General features: G+C 44.9%; 1 protein-coding gene across 5 annotated transcripts in view; it reads right to left on the bottom strand.

Moving 5' to 3' along the window:
• LOC144823540 (uncharacterized) overlaps nucleotides 1-22,112 on the bottom strand; it is a 606,829-nt gene that overhangs the window by 552,104 nt on the left and 32,613 nt on the right. The gene's annotated exons all lie outside the window — the stretch shown is intronic.

Here is a 22,112-nt window from a genome sequence, read left to right as displayed (position 1 = left end):
ATCATATGGAAGTGTTCCGATAGTATATATTGATTTAGGGGTCTGAGGTCCAATATTGGCCTGAGGGAGCCGTCCTTCTTGGGAATAAGGAAGTATAGGGAGTATACTCCTGTCCCTTGCTGGTGGAAAGGGACTTGCTCTATGGCCCCCTTTTCCAGCATGCATTTCACCTCTTGTTGGAGCAGGGTGATGTGTTCCGTGGACATAGGACGATGTCTGGGTGGTATGTTTGGTGGTGTAGAAGTCAGTTCTAGGCAATAACCAAACTGGATAATTTCTCTCACCCACCCACCCACCTGTCCGTGGTAATTACGTGACAGACAGGTAGGAACTGTTGGAGTCTGCCTCCGACCGGTGTTATGTGGTCTGGAGGCAGCGTAATGAAGTCACTGTTCTGTGGCAGTGGAGGCTCTGGTGTTATTGCCTCCACGTCCTCTTCCCTGGTTACTGTTGCCCCTATAACCTCCTCTGTTTGTGTTCTTGGTGAAGGAACCTTGTGTGTTACTTTTGTATGAGGCAGATGTTTGCGAGGTATTTCCTCGTGTAGTTACCCTGTATGAGGAGCGCCGAAAGGAACCTCTGTGTTGTTTTGCAATGCCCCCATTGATTTTGCGGTTTCTGTGTCTTTTTACAATTTATCCAAAATGGTGTCGACAGCAGGGCCAAATAGAAAATCTTGATTGACAGGTTGGTTAAGAATGGTGGACTGCACCTCATTCTTAAAACCGGAAATACGCAGCCATGCATGTCTGCGTAATAGGACGCTAGTGTTAATTGACCTAGCTGCGGTGTCTGCTGCGTCAAGCGTGCATTTGATGGAGGCATTTGTTATAAATTTTCCCTCTTGTATGAGGTCATTAGCTTGTGCTTTAAAGGGCTCAGGCAGGTGTTGCATTAGGCTTTCGAGTTGATCATAAAGCGCCCTGTCGTAACAAGCCAGTAGGGCTTGTGTATTAGCACTACTCCATGAGTTGGAGGCTTGTGCTGCTACCCTTTTGCCTGATGCTTCCAGTATGTTTAACTCTTTATCAGGGGGATTCCCCTGTTGTTTGGGAGTTGGCCCGTTTACGTGCATTGGCCACTACCAGTGAGTCTAGTGGTAACTGTCCCCTAGAGGAAAGTAGTGCCTGTAGGAGCTGCCCTATACTGCTTTTCTATTCTGGGGTTGATTACCCGTGCCCTGGCTGTATCCTTAAATATGTCAGGTGCATGTTTCAGAACTCCTTTAAACATGAAAAGTGTTCTAACACTTTTTTCTGAAGTGGGGAAGGTGTCAAATAAGAAGTCTTCCTCAACAGGGTCTTTATGCAGATCTACATTGTGGAATTGTGCTGCCCGGTCTAAGAGTTGATTGAAGACTACTGTGCCATCTGTAGGTGACGGCTTAGTAGGATAAGAGGGTACATCAGGGATGGGGTGGGTGTTGTAAGGGCCTGTTGGCTCCTCCCATGGTTCCTCTTGTGGTTGAGGTTCTTGTGGGAAATCATACAGAGGTTGTGGCTCATCCCCCGTGTTACCCTCATTGTCCCTGTGGTGAGAAGGAGAGTAAGAAATGTAAGGATTAAAGGGTGTAGTAGGCATGATAGGCTGAAAAGGAATGAAGGGTCTAGAGGGAGAAGTCCCAAAGTCCTTTTTCTTTAATGGAATAGGGGAATGTGAGCCAGAGTCCAAAGGCCTCTTCTTTCTGTGCAGGATGGTAACTTTACCAGTGTCTGGATTGATGCATATTTTAGCTTGGTCGTCTGATGGATCTGGGTGGAAGAGTTCTTCCTCTACAGTCCTGGGTTGGGTGTTAGACCTTTTTGGGTTGGTAACACTTTCTTTTTCGACGACGTTTGGTGTTTTCCTGCTTTTTTTCGGCTCAGGCCCTTGTTCGGGGTCGACGAGTGATTCAGGGTCGACTGGAGCTTTCGGGTCGACACGTTTTTTGTGCTCCGTAGGCTTTTTGGGATGAGTGTCCTTTCCCAAGTCGATGTTCTTCTTCGGATCGACTGGTGTCTTCGGAGCACTTATCTTGGGTCGACAGCTTTGTCAGGCCGTGCTACGGGCTTCGGTACGGCCCCCTTTTTGTCCGCGACCTTGGACGGGTCGATGAATTTTGGAGCGGTAGTCTTATTCGGGTCGACGACCTTCTTCGGTTCGGCGCCCTTAGGCTGCGTGCCCCTGTTCGGTTCGACTACCTCTTTGAGGTCGACGTCTTTTGGCTGGGCGGCCTTCTTGTGGTCGGCAGTCTTTTTTGGCTCAACGCTTTTTGGCTGTACGGCCTTTTTTCGTTCGACGCCCTTCGGGGCGATGACTTTTTTAGGCTCTGGAACCTTCTTCGGGACGATGTTACTAGGCCCTGGGGTCTCAAAAGGTTTCGGTTTCGATTTCGGAGCCGAGCCGGACGGCGGGGCTGGCGAAAGTTTTTTATGATCTTGGCTAAGGCCTTTTGGCGATGCCTCGAACGGAGCCTTTGGTAACAGGCTTATTGGTGTCGGGGCTGTGTACTCACGATTTGCCCCGGCGGGATCTCGTCATCGGAGTTCGAGTAGTCCTCGACGGTGACGATCTCTAGGTCCGAGTCTTGAGCGTCCGGTAGTTCCTGGTCATCATCGAAGATGTTGTCCGGTTCTGATGCCTGTTGCTGCATTCCTTGCCTAGCGGCCCGTCGGATCCGTATCGTTTTCTTTGAGCGAAACTGGGCGCAGGCCGGGCAGGTTTCTTCCCTATGGTCTCGGGAAAGGCACTTGTTGCATACTGAGTGTTTGTCAGTATGTGGGAACTTGGAGTGGCATTGTGGGCACCTTTTAAAAGGGCTTCTTTCCATCAACGGTCTGCTCACGTGGCGTCGAAAAGGCCCAACAGCCCGCGTCGACGACCGATGGGAGATGGAAAACCGGATCGAGTAGAGAGGTACCGAGCGAGAACAATACCGTCGAAGTCGATTCCGAAGTTGGAGTTATGGAGTTAGCATCCGAACCCAATGGCGGAAAAAAACAATCTAAGGATGGAGAGCATGCCCATGTGCACTGTAGTCTAGGGGAGGAGTCACCTATCTCGTGATACTTCAAAGACTCTTCCAAGACAACAAAGTGCAATCATCCGGACCCAACACTAGGCGGCGATCTATGCGCAGATATGAATTCAGCAGCCCACATGCCTCGAACAATCCGTTCTGGTCAGCATGCATCAGATTAGGCACGGGGGTGCGGGTTTTGGGGGGGTGAATTCGATCCACCAGTATTTTGGTCAACATTTTTAAGTCAGTATTTATGAGCACCAGCTGCCAATAAGAATCCAACATTTTGGGGTCCCTGTCTAATTTGGGCAGTGAGACGAGCAGAGCCTCACAGCACGGAGGCTTCTAGAGAAACTTCATAGAGAGCAAGCAGGCGAGGGGCCAGTACTGCAGCATATGCTTTATAGTACTCAGTGGGTAGCCCATCCGGTCTGGGAGCCTTCCCGTGGCCGGGGCTCTGATGGCCTCCTGGACCTCTAAGTGTGATTGATTCTTCCAGCTCTGCCCACTGCGTCCGCATAATGGTGGGCAGATGGAGAGGGGAGAAGAAAGCCACCAGGGCAGTCAGATTAGCAGGGGCAGTAAACTCAGATAGAGCTGTGTAGTGCTTGACTAATTTCTGGTGTATCTCCCGCTGAGTGCATAGCAGCTGCACCAATACAGAGGGCAGAGAGAGAATTGGCTGCTGTGTGTGTTCCTGACAGAGCAGCCACACCAGCAAACGTCCCACCCAGTTTGCAGCTGCATGTGTGTGGGCGGAATGTGCGGAGTAATTTAGGAACCTCAGTCGCCCTGATAGCTCGCCATGCCTCCGCAAGATGCCGTGCGCAATCAGAGTCTGCAATTGCATCGGATTCTAACTGAAGCAGCGAGGGCTCAATGCGTGTGATGTCGCTATCCAGCTGTCTACGGATACACCAGCTGATACCCAATAATTGTGCCCTGATTACAATCTTGAATGCCTCCCACTCCACCACTCTGCCGGCAGCAGAGTCAGGAATTATTTTGCAGAAGTCAACCGTGGCAGTGCGCAATGACGGCCGAAAGGGAGGATCCTCAAGTGCCACAGGCTGGAGGCGCCATACATGTGTGGCCTGCCCAGCACCATCCCACTCCATCTAGAAGAGCTGGGGGTTGTGGTCCGAGTGTGTCCGCCTCAGGTAGTCTACGCGCTGACAAATCAGGAGCAGGGCAGCCGAGCCCACAAAACGATCAATGTGGACATGGAGGTCGTGTGGTGGGGAGTAGAAAGAGTACACCCATGCATCAGGGTTCAACGCCCTCCAGACATCAGTTAAATGTCAGTGTTGCAGCCAGTCTCCCAATAGCTGGGCATTAGATATGGCAGCCATGTGGGGGAGCGGTGGGAAGGAACAGTCCAATGCCATGTCAAGGACAGCATTAAAGTCCCCACCTATAATCCAGGGGAGGGCGCTCCATCGGGCTAGGACACCCGATAGTGCGTGCCAGGACCCTTGATACGTATTGAGGGCATATATATTCCCGAGCAGCCAGCACCTCCCATCAAGTCATTCACTGACAAATACATAACGGCCCTCCATGTCCACCTCCCTCTCATCCACCACTAAGGGAACACACAGTCTCACCCAGATAAGCACCCCCCTGGGGTACAAAGAATATCCAGTGTCAAATACCTCACATCGCCACCTGCGATGGAACCTGCGAGCCTTGGGCATCGTAAGATGTGTCTCCTGCAGCAACGCTATGTGGGCTGACCTGTGCGGAAGGTAGGAGTATAAAGCGTTGCAGCGCGAGGTCACCAATTTACACTTATAGTGATATTAGTAATTTATTGACTAACCCAATAATAAGGCCCAGTACTATGCATAAATGTTCAATAAAATACTCTAGGTGAAATCACATTGGCGGAACTAGTGGCATAGTTTCCAACACCACTGTTGATGCTTTTATATTACTACCCTTTACATTTGTTCAATCACAGATATACAGATTCAAGTGTGTGTTATATGTGTTTTTAATTATACATTTTTTTATTTTTTTTATTTTTTTAATCCTCATATTGCGATTTTTATGGGTTTTTTTTGGTAATATCAAGGTTCCGACTCTGCATTTACTGTTCCAGCACTGCCCCTCGATGCGAGAGTATGGGGGGAGTTTCTCAGCCATCGGATTTTGCAGAGGGGTCTCCTTTGAAATCAACACATAAATAACTTTCTGTTTTTTCGTTAGCGGGAGGGAGATAGCCACCTTGACTACTCGATGAAAATTGTATTCATCCACAGAAGTTTCCATCGCTTAATCATAGGATCGTTGTTCCATCTCAGCCATTAGTTAATAGGGTTAAAGTGATTTTCCCATATTTCCCAGAAGTTATTTCTATTGGTTTGCTTTCCCCTTCTGTCTAGTTTATTTATTTTTATGACTGAATTCATCCATTCACCAACCGTGGGAGGTGATGGGCCTACCCACTTAATGCATATCTCCCTTCTTGCAAGGAGTATCAAAACAAAAACCAGGTTTTCTTGCATTTTTGTTAGGTTACCCGCTCCTATATTGTTGTTGACAATCCCAAACAAAACAAGAATGGTACTTACAGTTAGTTGCTGATGTAGGATCGCGCTTAAGATCTTACCCACTTCAAACCAGAACTCATCGAGGGATGGGCAGTCTTTAAAGATGTGGATATCATCTGCCCTTTCTTCTCCACATTTCGGGCATTTCCTTGTTTGTGCGCCTTTAAATTTGGACAGTTTTTTTGGGGTCCAATAAGCCCTATGAATTGTAAAGAGATGGTTTCTCTTTAAAGCTGCTGATTTTAGTGTGCCCCAGCATTTCTCAATTGACTTTAGCCAAACTTCCTCAAGAATTGGAGTTTGTAGGTCTCTCCCCCAGATTGATTCTACAATCGGGGCATCTTCATCTCCTGAGGTTGTTAGGACCCAGTACCATCTGGCTATCTCTTTCTTTATGAGTAGAACTTTCTTCATTTCTCTCTCCAGTTCTTCGGTATCCTTTTCATGTTTTGTGAGGGTTTTGCCCAGCTGGCTAGCTGGTAGTATTTAAATGTGGAGATTGTGAAATTTGTGATTGCTTGGAGATCTTCCCAAGATATCAATGTTGACCTCCTCAGAATTTGTCCCCAATGTTCTATGTGGCTGTTTTCAAAGGATTTGCCAGGCTATCTTTGAGGCATTCTGGGATGCCTGGGGAGTCCCATATAGGAGCCAGAGGGCTATAATACGAAATGTTTAGAGTTCCTCTGATCTGGACCCATAGTCTGGCCGCATCTTTTAAGATCTTCAGTTTTATTTTTTTAAAGTATTTTGGGTGTCCAAATTTATATAGAAAATGGTCAGCTTTCCTGGTCATTGCTTGAAGATATTCAGGATAGTAGTGATGAGCCCCCATCATTGATCTTATGTTTTTGAAGAAAAAAGCTCTGTAGTATTCCCACAGGTCAGGGCTCGCTATCCCTCCTTGTAATTTCCTTCTCCTGATTTTTTTCCACGATATTCTGGTTCCTTTAGAAGCCCAAATAAAACTTGAGATTTCTCCCTGTAATTTCTTCAGTGACTTTTTTTTTTTATTCAAGCGGTATTGTGTTGAACAGGTATGTATATTTCGGAAGAATAGACATTTTTATGATGTTTGATCTGCCTATGAGGCTTAAGGGGAGGGTAGTCCAAATCCTTAAGAGCTTTCTTACTTCGCCTGCCACTCTGTTTAGGTTTATCTGTGGGATTTTTTCCAAGTCATGGACTACTGTGATTCCTAAGTATTTAATTTCTTTCTTGATGTTTGGGTTGGTGAGGTTAGTGTTCCAGGTCATAATCTCTGTTTTTGAGTGGTTTACCAAATAGCCTGAAATTTTCCCAAAATTCTCAAGAATGATTTTGATTTCGGGTATGGAGGACTTGTAATCGTTGGTAAAAATCATTAAGTCATCCGCATATAGGGCCACTTTTTTGGACCACCCCTGGTGTTTGAATGGAAGTATTTTTTCGTTTTCCCTTAGCAAACTTGCTAATGGCTCGATATACAAATTGAATAGTAATGGCGAGAGGGGGCAACCTTGCCTTGTGCCTCTTTCGATTCTTATGTTGTTAGTTAAATCTCCATTCACCAAAATTTTGGATCTTGGGGTCCTATAGATCTCTTTCACCATATGCCGGAAGGAATCCCCCAGGTTATTTCTTATCATTACCTCATTTAGGAAGACCCAGTTCACCCGGTCGAACGCCTTTGCGGCGTCAAAGGTGAGAATTGTAAGTGGAGTTTTTTCGGAGGAAGCAACGTATATTGCCCCAAATAATTCATGAGTTAAGTCATGAATTTGCCTTCCTTTGATGAAGCCTTTCTGGTCAGAGTGAACTAGCTGGGTCATCACATTCCCCAGCCTTTTTGCCACGATTTTTGTGCAGATCTTGTAATCACAGTTGAGTAGTGATATCGGGCGGTATGATTCACATAATGTCGGCTTTTTTCCGGGTTTTAAAATTATAGTTATAATGGCATCATTCCAAGAGTCTGGGATCTTTTCGTGTTGTTTATACACCCCATTGAGTAGGTCTGTTAATTGTGGAGATAGAGTTTCTCTAAGTGCCATATATAGCTCGTTTGGAAGAGCATCCGGGCCCGCCGCCTTCCCTCTTTTCAGCCCCTTTATTACATCTTCTAACTCCTCTCTAGAAATTTCTTAATTTAGGGCTTTTTTCTCTTCCTCTGTTAGAGATAGGGTAGGTAGAGTATTCAGATAGCATTCTATTTGCTCTTCTGTTGAATTTATGTCTTCAGAGTATAACTCAGCGAAAAATTTCATGAATTCCTGCCTTATAACCGTATCTTCAGATGATGGTGGTGACTGGCTATCTTGTTGAATACTTACTACCTTATTCCTAGATAAGTCTGACTTTAGTTTCCAGGCCAGTAATTTCCCACATCCTTCCCCATACTCGTGGTTTGCTAGTTTGCTAGCTTCCCATTTCGTCCTCACTTTTTCTTCAAGAATGTCCGCAAGGCAATCTTTTTGTCTTTGCCTTTCCTTCTCCATCTCCTTCCTTGTGACTATGCTTTGTTCAGCCAGTATTTGTCCATCTATAAGGGTTATAGAGTTCTCCAGCTTCTTTATTTTGAGTTTTATTGTTTTTGATCGAAATGCTCCTAAACTTAATAGTTTCCCTCTAATTACTGCCTTATAGGTGTCCCATAAGATTTGTCTTGTTGTGCCTATCCTACTGTTTTCAAAGAAAGATTCTGTTTCCAATTTGAGCTCATGTATGCAATGTTGGTCTAACAGGATAGCCCTTTCGATTGTCAGTCTGTTTTGCGTTTTAATTTCCGTCCTTTGCATCGTAAGCCGGACAGAAGAATGGTCTGACAAATGAGCAGGGAGATGTTTTAATGTGGTTATATCTTTTGTGAGGCTTCTATCAATTAGAAAGTAATCAATTCTGGACCTATGTCCAAGTTTCTTGTTATGTAGTGTAAAAGGCTGTCTTTTATCCCCTTTTATTTTCCAAATATCTACTAGGTCTAGGTCTCTCCTGTAGTTTCCGAGCCACTCTCTCATATTTGGAAGATTTTTGTGCCTTCCCGGGGGTGATCTGTCAACTTTAGGGTCCATAATTATGTTGAAGTCGCCACCCAATATTATTGGGGAGGTAGTCTGACAACAAGTGAGTATATAGATGCTGTAATGGTCCTGAATCATCTATGTTCGGGCCGTAGTATCCTACTATTGTATAAGGGTTATTTCCAATTCTTGCTCTAACGATTGCCCATCTGCCTTTATCGTCTACTTCAGAATATTCAAGTTTGATTTTAAGTGTTTTCTTGAACATAATAGCTATTCCTTTTATATTACATTTCTGATTCGTACACACATTGAAGTCCACCCACCCTAAATTTTTCATTATCTGGGTCCATTCTTCTTTTAGGAGGTGGGTTTCTTGTAATATGATCACCTCGCTGTCTGAAGCCCTTAAGTACTCTAGAATCCTATTTCTTCTATTTTTTACCCTTAACCCGTTTACATTCAACGAAAGCATACTAAACTTTCTACTAAGTGACCCCATCTTTTACTTGAGTTGTGTATTGCGTGCTGGAGATCATTATGATTAGATTGGCTGAAACCTTGATTTCCCTGTTTTTCTGAAACATTGAGGATTTTTTTTTATTTTTTCCCTAGTTTGCTCCCCACCCGTGTTCTGTTTCATATATTTTGATTTTATTTTATGTACATCCTGTTTACCCTCCCTGGGGAAGCCTCCTTCTTCTTTTATTAGGGCTATTCTCTTTGCCCCTTTCAGGCTTCTTGACTCCTCTATTTTTGCTTGCGCCTAAATTTTGTTCCATCTACCTTATCCGCGATACATTTTTTAGAAGCTTCTAGTGGTTCGCGAGGTTTTCAGACCTGATATTGTCTCGGGCCATCTCAAGAAAACAGACGAAATGAAATGAAAGTTTACCTTGCTGCGGATAACGAGGAGAACGAGGGCTTTTGGTTGCTTCAGAAGCAGCGAAGACGCAAGACGCGGCTAGACTGTGCTGCGGTACCTGGGCAGCCGCAGTTCGAGCGAGGAAGAGCCTCCGGAGTGTTGCCGGGAGACTTGGTTTTCACTTCCGGGGCGAGAGTGGCGGAGCTCGCTGGGGGAAGCCCGAACAAGTGGAGTGCTCGCTGGATTGCTCGGATTGCTCGGTGATACACGAAAATCAGGAGGAGGACGACGATAGCCGGCACAAGCGTCAACGCACCTACAGGAAGAAACTCAAGACTGTGGAGGTAAGCAATCCCACAATTAATAACACGCACCCTCTGCAAAACGCTAAAGGAGTAATTTATTATAGTGTCCCTAAACAAGAGAAAGTGCCCATAGAAGAAAGAGTTCTAAGCAATCGAGTGGCCCCTCAAAGTTATAACAATTATCGGCCCATGAACAAAGTATTGAGTGGGGGGGGGCAGAAAGGGGGCTCTCAGAGGATTTAGTGCCTTCGCTGACCCTGTCTTAGACACACCCAGAGAGGAGGGTGATGATAAGGAGGAAAAGGATTCTGATAGAGTAATCGTACCTCAAAGCCTGTGCAACCAGCAGGGACTGAGAAAAGGTATAGAACCCCAAGTAGATCGAACAGAGGATTCGCAAAAAGAACAGAACAGCTTTGCAAAATCTTACTACAACCTAAGGGGAAGACAGTACCTCAAACAAGATTTCGTTCCCCCAACAAATAAGGGCGTAACCCGAAAAAAATCTGGTAAGCAGCCCAAAAAGGTACGACCTACTCCTAAATTCCGAGCGGAAAGAGCTAACATAGTGGAAAAGGTCCAGGGGGTCCAGAGGGTCCCAAAGAGAAAAATTACACCATCCCTGAAAACTTTCTTTAAAGTTCAACACCTCGGTCAGCAAGTCACCAACTCACCTCATACGAGTCAGAAAGAACAATCTGCACTGCTAGAATCAAAGGGTACCCCCTTCACAACCTCAGGAATATTAGATCCAAATCCAGAGAAGCAAGACAAAAGGAAAAACCTCGTGAAAGACTCCGTGAAGGATCTTGCGAATCATAAGAATCATAAGGATATAGAATCGGCAGAAATGGAGGAAGCTGATGGTGCAGATCAAGCAGGAATAGAGAAAACACAACCTAATGAAAGGGAAGTACCAGAAGATAAAGCAGAAATTTCCTTATCCGGCCCTAAGTCTCAGGTTAACACTACGGAGAAGTTCTTGGAGAGAATGTTAAATGAAATGAGAGATAAATTTGCAATTTCAGAGGCCAATCAAGGAAAAATACAAGATGCATGTGAAGCATTAGACTGCAAACTAAATGCACTTGGGGACAGAGTAACGGCAGTGGAAGTAGAGGTGGAAGCCCTCAGTAAGAGGGTAAACATCAACCAAAAAGAGATCAGAACCCTAAGGCAAGATGGAAAAAACATGAGTGAGAAACTCGAATCATTAGAAAATCAGGCCAGGAAAAACAATATAAGGATTCTGAATGTCAAGGAAAAATCAAGAAGGATCTGATATTAAAAGTTTTGTAGTTACACTCATTGCAGAACAATTCCCATGGGCAAGTAAAGAATGTTTAGAAGAAGACATACAAAGGGTTCATCGAGACCCATTCGGTAGAGCAAAAGAGAGGAAAACACCCAGGAAAATCCTTGTCAACTTCAAAACATACACATTAAAGGAGAGAATTCTTGGAGACGCGTTGAAAAAAGGAATTTTCCGTAAGGACAACTGGTCTTTTAGAATAAGGTCAGACATGTCCAAAGCCTCACAAGACCGGCAGTGGGAACTGGGCCAATACATGACTGAAATAAAATCCCTAGGGGCCACAGTGCAAATGAAGTTCCCCCCATCACTCAGAATCATGTGGAGGAATAAAATGCGGAATATACGAGATCCTGAGGAGGTTAATTATACATGTTATATAGGAGGGCAACTAACCACCATTGGCATATGCTGTACCAACGAGTAGCATCTTGCCTAAAATGTATATTTAGATCTAAACCTTGCACATCGTGAGTCGAGTACCTGCCACCTGAATCCATGGCATCACTGGCTTAAGGCTGTCTTGCTGCTTTTCTTCTCAACAGATCGGATCTCGATTGTCCTGCACCGCAGAAGGTGCAGTAGAATTGTTTATTATTGGACACCCTCACTGCACTAACCAAGTTTTCAACCAGTTTTCGGGTAGGTTTATATACCTGGTCCTGATGAAATGCCATTGACCCTCCAGACATTGAGGCATGAAACCTGCTGAAAGCACGCCACTATTGTTGAAGCGATCTTTGTACATGACCATTGATAGCTCCCTTGTTTTTACCTTGTCAAGGAGAACCACTTTACTAATACAAGTCTTCCTGGTACAGCTTAGACTATTTTAATCAACTGCACACCACCCTACACATATACACCCCCTAACTTACATTCATCAACATGGTGAGGATCAAAAGATCTCCGCTAAAGAGCCCCCACAGGGGGGGGGGGGGCGGTCAGGCACTGCAGCACCAGTTTAGTGAGGAGCAGCCCAATAATGAGGCATGACACCCTCGTGGGTGAGTGAGAGCATTAAGATCTGATAACTTGGATCCCCCCGGTCAACCCTACAGGTCGTTGACAGCCTTATCCCCTCCTTATGAGGAACTGCACCCTCCTTTTATTCCCAATAAAAATCTAGGCCACAAATAGGGTGCACATGATAACTGACTTTTCTCTTAGTTCATTGTAGTAGTCTAAACATAGTAAGTTTTGAGTGTCTGAGCGTGATCTTCAGTTGTGATCGGGCTGAGTAGCAAGCGGCTGCTCCTGGTGGGGTCTCACCTAAATACTTACCATCTGACTTAATAAAGAGATCTACATTCTCTACACCTCGTCTTCTTCCAATTCATCATAGAAATCCTCTTATTACATTCATTAATAGCATTATTGTTCAGGGCAGGGTTGGCATGAATATTTCTAAGTTCACACTAAATTCAAGCTATCACTTGTAGTAAATGCCTGCCTTTGCAGTGATAGAGTCTGAAATATTGTGATGAAAACTTTCTATATTTTTGAATTGTAAACCAACTGTGCATAGTTCGCTGGATTTATTATTTGCTGTTTTCATACCTCCGCTTATACACAGGTTTAATTTGTTAGCTCACCCACTTCTAAAGAAGCTAGCATTTCAAAGCAAGGTTGGAGCCTGGGTGGCTGCTATGGTAAGCTTGGGGCCTAGCCTTTGGAACGGGCCACATGTCAAGCAGATGCCACATGCCTCATCACAAAGGGCAGCATTTAGTCCAAAGATAAAGCGCAGTATTTCTTTTGCAGTGGGAAGGGGTGAATTATGAAAACAGTCAAAGTACTTACTAAGGACTAGAATGAAGGCCTGGATACAGCCAAATCCTCTCAGTCAGCAATCTCCGTATGGCTTCCTTTTTTTTTTTACTTTCTGTCCGTGTGCAGCGTGTGCTCCAGCTCAATGGAAGGAAAGGTGTAGGAGAGCTAAGAAGGGTAGGAGCTCAGGAACAAAAAGACCAACATTCAGGCTGCTCACTTTTTTAAATGAAGTACAAAGAATGTTGATCTTCCGCTTCCTGGCGTGCTGAATTCTGGGGGAATCACAGGATTGACATTTTTCAACACTTCCTGCTGATTTCTTATGGGCTTCTGCCACTGAGAATGCTCGGAAAAATCACAGGGAGGACGCAAGGGGGCATGAAACTGTTTTCTAGCTTTGCTACTGCCCTGTGGGTGATCCTTACAGCAGTGCTGAAGTTGGAAAACCTTTACTCCGGGAACCTAGTCACTGGGGTCAAGGTGTGGCAACGAAAAGAAGGGGGTGGAGTTACAGAATTCAGTCTGACAGTAAACTTAAAAATGTATTTATTTATTTTAAAACTCTGCCATAAAGACACTGGCAACAAGGAGACATAGGACAGTATATCTGTTTTGGCTTATTTGGTTGAAAAGGATACATTTTAAAATATCTTATGGGGTTAAGGCACCTGCTGCAGAAATCTTTGTGTGCCCAGTAAATCTCAAGAAATAATAATTATCAGGATTGGCCTTTAGCATGTACAAGCTGGGCCCACGCCCCGAGTGCCTACCTCCAGCGGGATGCAGAACTGCCTGCAGAGATCTTTGTGTGCCCAGTAAATCTCTGCAAGTCTCACTCAGACCTGGGATACACAAATAATTAAGATGACAAGTTTGAATGGGCCCCTTCTTTGGTTTCACCCAGGGCTTTACCTTCTCTGAATAGAATGGTAAGATAACTATGGTGGTTAAACATTTGATAGAGGGATCTGTGTTTTGTCTAATTGATGTTTTGACCCAAGTAGGATGGAGGTGTGTCCTCTACAAAGCACATGTGTAACATGCAGATGATACTTTTTTATTTTATGAAGATAGGTAAGTAGGTTACTGGTTCTAACACATAGATCCTTCGGTTACTTGAAGTTCATAAATTGCAATCCTTAGACTCTAAACACAGTGAACAATGAAGAACGATGTGTAGCTCCTACACCATGCATCCCTCATTGTCTTATGTAAAACGGCCCAAACACTGAGTTACACTTGTATGATATATTGTCAATTAAACACGCAGGATACTAATCAATTACAAGATTTAGCTACAAATCAACTTACATAATGGGTGAATTCCACCACACATAAGTAGGAACATCTTCTTAATTCTGTGTTTTCCCATTTTCAATTTACATGATACGATTGTCAATTTTCCTTTTCCTGTGTCATGGTCAACCACTTTATGGTCCCTAAATTGCAATAATCTCCTACTGTCCCCAGCATCCTTCATAAAACACGAAGTTAGGGTAGATGTGGGTCAAATCTAAACCCTGTAGAATATGAGCATCTACTAACTCTCATGAAGCAAGCCGTCAGACAGAATGTAATAGAAGCAGATAAAAAATAAGAGATCGGCTCACCACTACACTAGACAAAACTATCGCATCAGAGAGCACAAGGGCTAAGGCGCTTGCCCCTTGGTTTGACACCCATCTTTGGGAGCTTAAAAAGAAATGTAAAATCCTAGAAAGAAAGTAGAGGAAGACTCATGACACCTCTAGTAAATTTCAATACAGGAAGAGAATTCAAAACTATTACTATGCTATTCGAAGAACACAGGCACCTTTTGTGCTAAAAAAAGCCAATACTGCAAACTCAACAAAAGTAGTGCTTAAAATACTATAATATGTGGCCAACTCAGCCACAAAAAGAACAATAGTGGCCACATCAGCGGCCTGTGGCAATGACTTAGCCAGATTTTTCTCCAGGAAAATATTAGGGATCTCGAGCCATTTGAGCTGACGAGCTCGTGGAGAGGTACCTGCGCGCCTGGAGAGAAACGGTGACCCGAGAATACTTTGGCAACCTGCTCAGCAACCACATACATTCGAATTGCCTAATCTCTACTGATGACGGATAACAATACAGAAACACGTGTTTAGAGATGGCCAGCACTAATCTGCACCTACCTGGTGAAACACTCGAGAGACTTTGCAAGTACACACACTTGACGAACTGCATTTACCATGATGCCTAGTGGCGAACCTGCTGGGAGGTGAAGCAGTGTGATCCCATATTTGTTTCCTGTTTAAAAGGCTCCCTCGAGCCATTTGAACTGACAAGCTCGTGGAGAGGCACCTGCGCGCCTGGAGAGGTACTGTGACCAGAGAATACTTTGGCAACCTGCTCAGCAACCCCATACATTCAAATTGCCTAATCTCTACTGATGACGGATAACAATCCAGAAACATGCGTTTAGAGATGGCCAGCACTAATCTGCACCTACCTGGTGAAACACTCGAGAGACTTTGCAAGTACACACACTTGACTAACTGCATTTACCATGATGCCTAGGGGCGAGCCTGCTGGGAGGTGAAGCAGTGTTATCCCACATTTATTTCCCAAATATTAGAGATATACTTCTCCCTTCGTGGTCAAGAAACCAATTCTCCCCAACTGAAATTTCCAGTTGAGTTAAAGTCTTCAAATAAAGGCTTTCTGTTTTCCCTCCTATAGAAGATGAAGATATAGGTGGTCCTGGCTAACAGGGTCAAATCAGCCTCTCCCCCGGAAATGTCCCCCTTCACCCCTCATATTCTTACTCAGAGTGCAGTAGTTACCCATTCTTTACTGAAGGATATCTTGAACTGCCCCCTGGTGCCTAAGGCATGGTAACATGCTCCAGTTAAGCCTCTACTAAAATAATCTTCGTTGGGTCCCTCACAATTGGAAAATTACAGACAATCTATCTGAAATTTGTGGAGCAGAACAGCCTTTTTCATCCTTCTCAGATGAGAGTTTGTCTGGGCCATAATACTGAGTTAGTGCCGCTGGCTGTGGCCGAGGACCTCAAATGCACATTGGATCAAGGTGGTACCACAGCTTTAATCTTGTTAGATCTTTGTGCCGCTTTTGACACTTTTTCCCCATACAATTATGCTTAAGAGACTACGTAACTCTGGGGTGGCTCTGTTAGCTCAGAAATGGTTTGCCTCTATCCTTCAGGATTGAAGTTTCCAGGTCTGCGATAAGTCCTTCTAATAAGATCCCCTGGCCCTGAAGTGGAGGATTCCCCAGGGATCCTCTCTGAGTCCTACCTTGTTCAATGTCTATGATCGTCCCTTAGCAAATATTGTTAATTTCTTTGGTCTTACTCTGGTATCCTTTTCGGATGACATCATATTGGTCATTTTCCTTAGCCTAAGAACAGCGCTTGAAAGCAGCTCAGTTGAAGGCAAGACTTACAGCAGTTGTCAAGTAGATGACCGGCTATTGTCTAAAACTCAATGGTGGAAAAATTAAGTTGTGACAGTACGTGATAATTTAAATTGCTGGCCTTCACAGGTTGGATAGGCAGCCTTGGGCATCAGCCTCAGCCTAAAACGGTCACCAAAATTCTAGGAATCTGGTTTGACCACAAGCTGTCATTTGAAGCTCAAGTGAGGAAACTGTGTGCGGGCTGTTTTGACATTTTAACAACCATAAGAAAGATTCTGGGAAAGTTTAACCCAGAGAACTGTAGTCTAGGCCCTAATTACATCCCTGGAAATGTATTACACTAGGGTTTCTCTCAATTGTCACTAAGAAGACTGCAGATTAATCAAAATGCGGCAGGTTGGCAGTGCGGAGGCTCTTTAGACACTAGTCGGTTCCACCTCTTTGGTAAAACGTCACTGTCTTTCTATCAAAAAATTATTCAATTAAAAGCCTTATGCTTCGCTTTCCAAGCCTTTAACAACAAGGACCCGAATCAGTTGAGACATCTGGTCCGGCCATATACTCAAACGAGACCTCTTAGATCCTCTACTTCCTGCTCAGCCATAATTACCATTCCAGAAAAGCAGAAGTGATAGACGTTCCTCTTCTCTTGTAAGCTATGGAACTCTCTTCCATCTACAATTAGGAATTCCCCATATCAATACATTTGTAAGGAAATCCCTTCAGACTTGGCTGTTTGAGCATTCCTGTTATGATCTTGACTGGCTTATATCTCTCTTAATGATGGGAGGACCATTGAGGGTAGCCGTGCACTTTAAAAGTAACCACAGAATAGAATGTATATTGTGTGCGGGTGATGGAAAGCGCTCTGACACCCTACACTGGGAGGAGTAGTGCAATAAGAGAATGTAATAAAAAAATATATATTTTAATTGTTATTCCTGTAAATAATAATAATAATAATAATAATAATAATACAGGCCAATACATCTGACATCCTTACAGTGCATGCATACATCTTATAAAAAGGGATGGAGCAAATTAAAATGCTTGCTTCCAAATAGGAGTCTCTCTTAAGCATTTGTGAAGTTTTAAGCTGTGTGTCTTTGCTTCCTAGCTGGGTGTCAGGATTTAACCCCATCTGACCCCGTGGAATGCACCAGAGACTTGCCTGCGTTAAATCCTTCTGCTTGTTCACAGCTCACGGACAGAGACAGTGAAGAACCCGGAACCAGCGACATCTCCGGCTTCTGGCCCTTTAACCCTGGGGCAGGCCCACTACCAAGCCCCGCCCCTGAAGACGTCAGGCCGGAGGATTGGTCCAATTTAAGGAGGTGGCCGCCCCATCAGGAAGTCGTCGACAAGGATCAGGAAGAAGCCGGTGATCGAGTTTGGCAGGAAGAAACCCCGGAGAGAATCTCCCACGCTGCTGGTGCTACTCCCGACCTGAAGAAGACGACCCAGGAGCCAGGAGGCTTTCCCCATGCAGCGCCCAGCCACGTACCCAGAGGTTCGTGGCTAAAACAGGTGTGTGATCGGCTCCGGGGTAGGGTGGAGAAATCCCCGCTGGGTGGTGACTGAGCAGGGCGGGTTCCTTCCCGTAGCGTAACGGGCTCTGCACCTAATCCAGTTCCTGGAGTTGGTATCCCTCGCCCCCCTAACCCATAAAAAACGGTGATCCCTCACGTCCCCCTCCCAGTCCCAGACACCCTAAAGACTGTGGCTTGCCAGTAAGGCTTTGTTTGTTTTTTTCTTTTTGCACGCCCGACTGAGCGGAGGAGTCCGTGGAGTGAACCGCGACACTTGACCCCGTGAGAGGCTGATTCCCCGAAGAGAAGCAACAGGACCGGAGGAGACTTCCATTACTGGGTTTACTTATTTCTTTTGCTTTTTCCCCCAAATAACTTGTACCACAATAAAAATTTGGTACTGACTCTACAATCTAGTCTGCTGGCCTTATATTGCCCTGCAACACTGGGGGACTCAAGATAGCTCAAATGCTAAATGCTAAAAAGAACTTCAAGCTCAGTACTTAAAAAAAACACTCAGAAACACTTATAGTAGATAACTACCACACCGTGACAAACGGAAACACGAAAACTAACTCCACCTTTCTATTAATCGTCCAGCAAAGTGGAAAAACACTTTCAGTCTTCACTTCTTTGTCACCAAATCAGTAAATATTTCTTATGGTGAAAAAATTTCCACAACTGGCTCCCCTACCTTCAAAAGGAACTCAAAATTTCCATCTACAGAACAGGAAACATTCTCATACAGATCACCGACCCACACCTACCCACTTTTGATGGTCACTTCCCAGTATTACTCTCCTCACTAACTCAACAAATCCGCCATACCCAACCTCCCCCATCACCCTCCTCCCCGACTAACAATTCGGAACCGATCCAATATTCCCTCCCGGATGACCCACTCTTCGACTCATAGACATCCACGATCACTCATTAACAATCCCACTACCCCCGTCATCACACTACGCCATCAAACACCCACTATAAAGACAGCAACTGATCACACCAGCAATCTCACAGGAAATAAACATCGCAAGGCTGATCTCAAACTAGGCAGGCCGGACGCAATCGTCGGTCTTGCCGCGACTGAACCCACCACGGACACTCCCCTCTCGACCCCTGATGATCCGACTCCACCCTCGCAAACTATACCTAACCCCAACAATTACCCTATTCCTGCTGACCAAACCTGCCCCATATACATCGTCACCGATAATCCAGTGGACATCGACCTCCCTCAAACCACTGCACACTCTCATTCCTCTGTCCCATAACCTCACCCTCAATCAGTCTCCACTTCTAAACTCCCGGACAGACCCTGGGACACAGACTTCATCCTTACCCTTGCCCACTCTCCCCCAGTGGACATTAGATCCATAACACCTACCCCCAACACCAAGTCTGGAAGCATTAATGACCTGGCCCCTCACGTTCATCTTATCCCCACTCCTAATCCCAATGATACAGTCCAAGCCCATAATCCAGTACCATCTCCTTCATCAGACCCTAGTAATTCACGGCTCCCGCCTAAAACAAGAAGCTCTTCTAGCTCTATTACTTAACAACTGACCCGAATGGAGCATAAAATAGACACCCTAGCTGCCGAAATCCTACTACTACAACAAGAACTTCTCAACCGGTTTAAACCATCGTGCTTACACACTCAGGGTAGCTATGCTCCTTCCCCCGCACAGTCTCCCCCATTGCCCCACCTGGCACCCCACGGCCCTCCATTCCTGTGATTAATTAAGCTCATTGACCCAGCCGAGCTCCCCAGACAATTTCTACACTTGAAGCAGATGAGATCAACGACTCGTACCTCACAATGAGCCAGAACACGGCTCCTCTCGCTATCCCAGTTATAGTCGGCACTAACAGAATCCCTAGAAATGTCCACTCGCTCAGACCTCCCGCTCAATACACCTCTATCCACACAACCCACACCAACATTGGGGCTCCCCGTCCTCTATCTTGCATTTTCCTCAACTGTAGATCAGCAGTATAACACGCCACAACCATTGCTGAAGTTTTACTCGCTCATGAAATAGACATCACATTCCTCACAGAATCCTGGCTCAATGACCATTCCACCCCCATTCAAGACATTCTCGCCCCCCCAGGTTACAACATCATCAGACACAACAGACCGATCAAAACGGGTGGCGGAAGTAGGAATACAGCTTACCACACTAAAACCTAGAGAATACCTGACTCTTGAGTACCTGGGTGTTGAACCCACAGGCAAACGCACTACGCCTAGCAAATTTGACACCATTTACCATCCCAGGGGTGAGCGTGCCCTCTTCGCCGAAGAAGTAACCGACCTAATAACATGCTGCTCACTAACAGACACAAAAGACGTGTTGCTGGGTAACCTCAATATCCACTGGAAAAACCCAGAAGACTCCACAGTCCAGACCGTCTCCAAACTGCTTGAAATAACCAACCTCAAACAACTCTGCAATGAACAAACTCACATCAAAGGAGCAACTCTGGATGTGATCATCACCAAAAATTAGCTGATCTCTCTGAAAGTGATTTCTCCCATGGACTGGTTTGACCACCACCTTATACTGTTTAATAGACTCGCAAATCAGATACCAACCAATATAATCTGACATACCGAAGCACTGGACCAGGAACATGAAAGAAGTCCCTATAACCGAATTTGAATCCAGAATTCATGCCAGTTTACAGCCCCAGCTTTCCACTTTGTCGGCTGAGGACCTCAGAGCTCACTTTACTTGTACAATGACGGAGGTATTAGATCAAGTAGAGCCACTCAAACTGAAACAACTGAGACCAACCAAATCTAAATCTTGGTTCAAGGTGGATCTTAATAATGAAAGACGACAACTCAGACAGTCGGAAAGGACTTGGAGACTAAACCCATCGACTTTACACTTAACGCAGCTCAGATCTGCGCACCTTGCCTATAAAAAAAATCTTCAGAGAAAAGGCCTCCTACTTTCGCAACCAACTAGACCAGGCAAAGAATAGACCTAGAGAGCTCTTCAACATTGTTAAAAGTCAAACAATCGGCACATCCTCACATGAAATCAAAGCCACCAAATGTTGTTGCGAAGAAATTGCCTGCTTCTTCACAGATAAAATAACAAAAAATTAACAAAAATTTAACAATCCTTCATCCAAACCTCAAATCCCCCTCCCTCTTATCCTGCCACCCTCTCAAGCACCATGGACCAAACAGAAACAGATCATACCAAGGACAACCAAGTCTGCCTCCAACCAACCAAAAAATAATGCTCACTGGTCAGACTTCGAACTCATGTCGGAAAACAATGTCTGCAACATAATTGCAAGCTTAAAGCCCTCTCCCCACACTATGGACCCCTCCCTTCCACAATAGTAAAACAACTCAATCACATCATTACCCCTTTCTGGACAAAAATCATAAACTTCTTCCTCACATCAGGTTGTGTCCCAGACTCCCTTCAACTCGGACAAATCACACCCATACTCAAGAAACCAGAAGCCGACCCCAACAACCAGACATATCTCCAACCTCCCATTCCTAGCTAAAACATTGGAGAAGTGAGTGCTCCAACAACTCAACAAACACATTGACGATTTCAACCTCCTCGACATCTTTCAACCTCCTCAACATCTTTCAATCGGGATTCAGGAAAGGTTGTAGCACCGAAACAGCGATGCTAAATATTTCTGACGATATCCAGAGCCTTAGATGAAGGCAAAGCCTGTTGCCTCATCCTTATTGACCTATCTGCGGCATTCCACACAATAAAACACCCAGCTTTACTTGAGACTCTGAAGAGGCGCTCATTAATGGCTAAGTACTAAGATGGTTCACTTCCTTCCTTCAGCACCGTTCGCAACAAATTAAAATCAACTCCTGTCTCTCGAGGCCAACACAAGTCACTCTTGGGGTCCTTCAATGATCAATCTTCTCACCATCCCTCTTCAATGTCTTCATTGAACCCCTGACAATCATTCAGAAACAAGCAGGAGTTAAATACCACCTACATGCAGACGACACTCAAATTTACTACTAAATCAAACCTCCCAACAACATCCATCACCTGAATGTCACACTAACCAAGATCCAATCTTTGTTCAACGCAAATCACTTGAAGCTGAACCCAGACAAAACAGAACTAATACTGTTCTCTCCAAAATGTAAATACTGACCAATCCAAGACTGGATCAAGAATCTTGATGCCCTAAACAGCTCCCCCGTCCTATCTGACTCGGTTAAGTCACTAGGCATTACCCTGTACAAGAACTTATCAATGAAAGACCACATCAAAAACTCTGCAAAAGGTACACTTTACTCACTAAAACATCTCAAGAAAATTAAACCTTTCATTCCCCAAGATGATCTCA

The sequence above is a fragment of the Lissotriton helveticus genome, chromosome 3_1, assembly GCF_964261635.1.
Source record: "Lissotriton helveticus chromosome 3_1, aLisHel1.1, whole genome shotgun sequence".
Classification (NCBI taxonomy): domain Eukaryota; kingdom Metazoa; phylum Chordata; class Amphibia; order Caudata; family Salamandridae; genus Lissotriton; species Lissotriton helveticus.
Note: the sequence above shows the minus strand (reverse complement) of the source record. Positions and strands in the feature narration are given on the sequence as shown.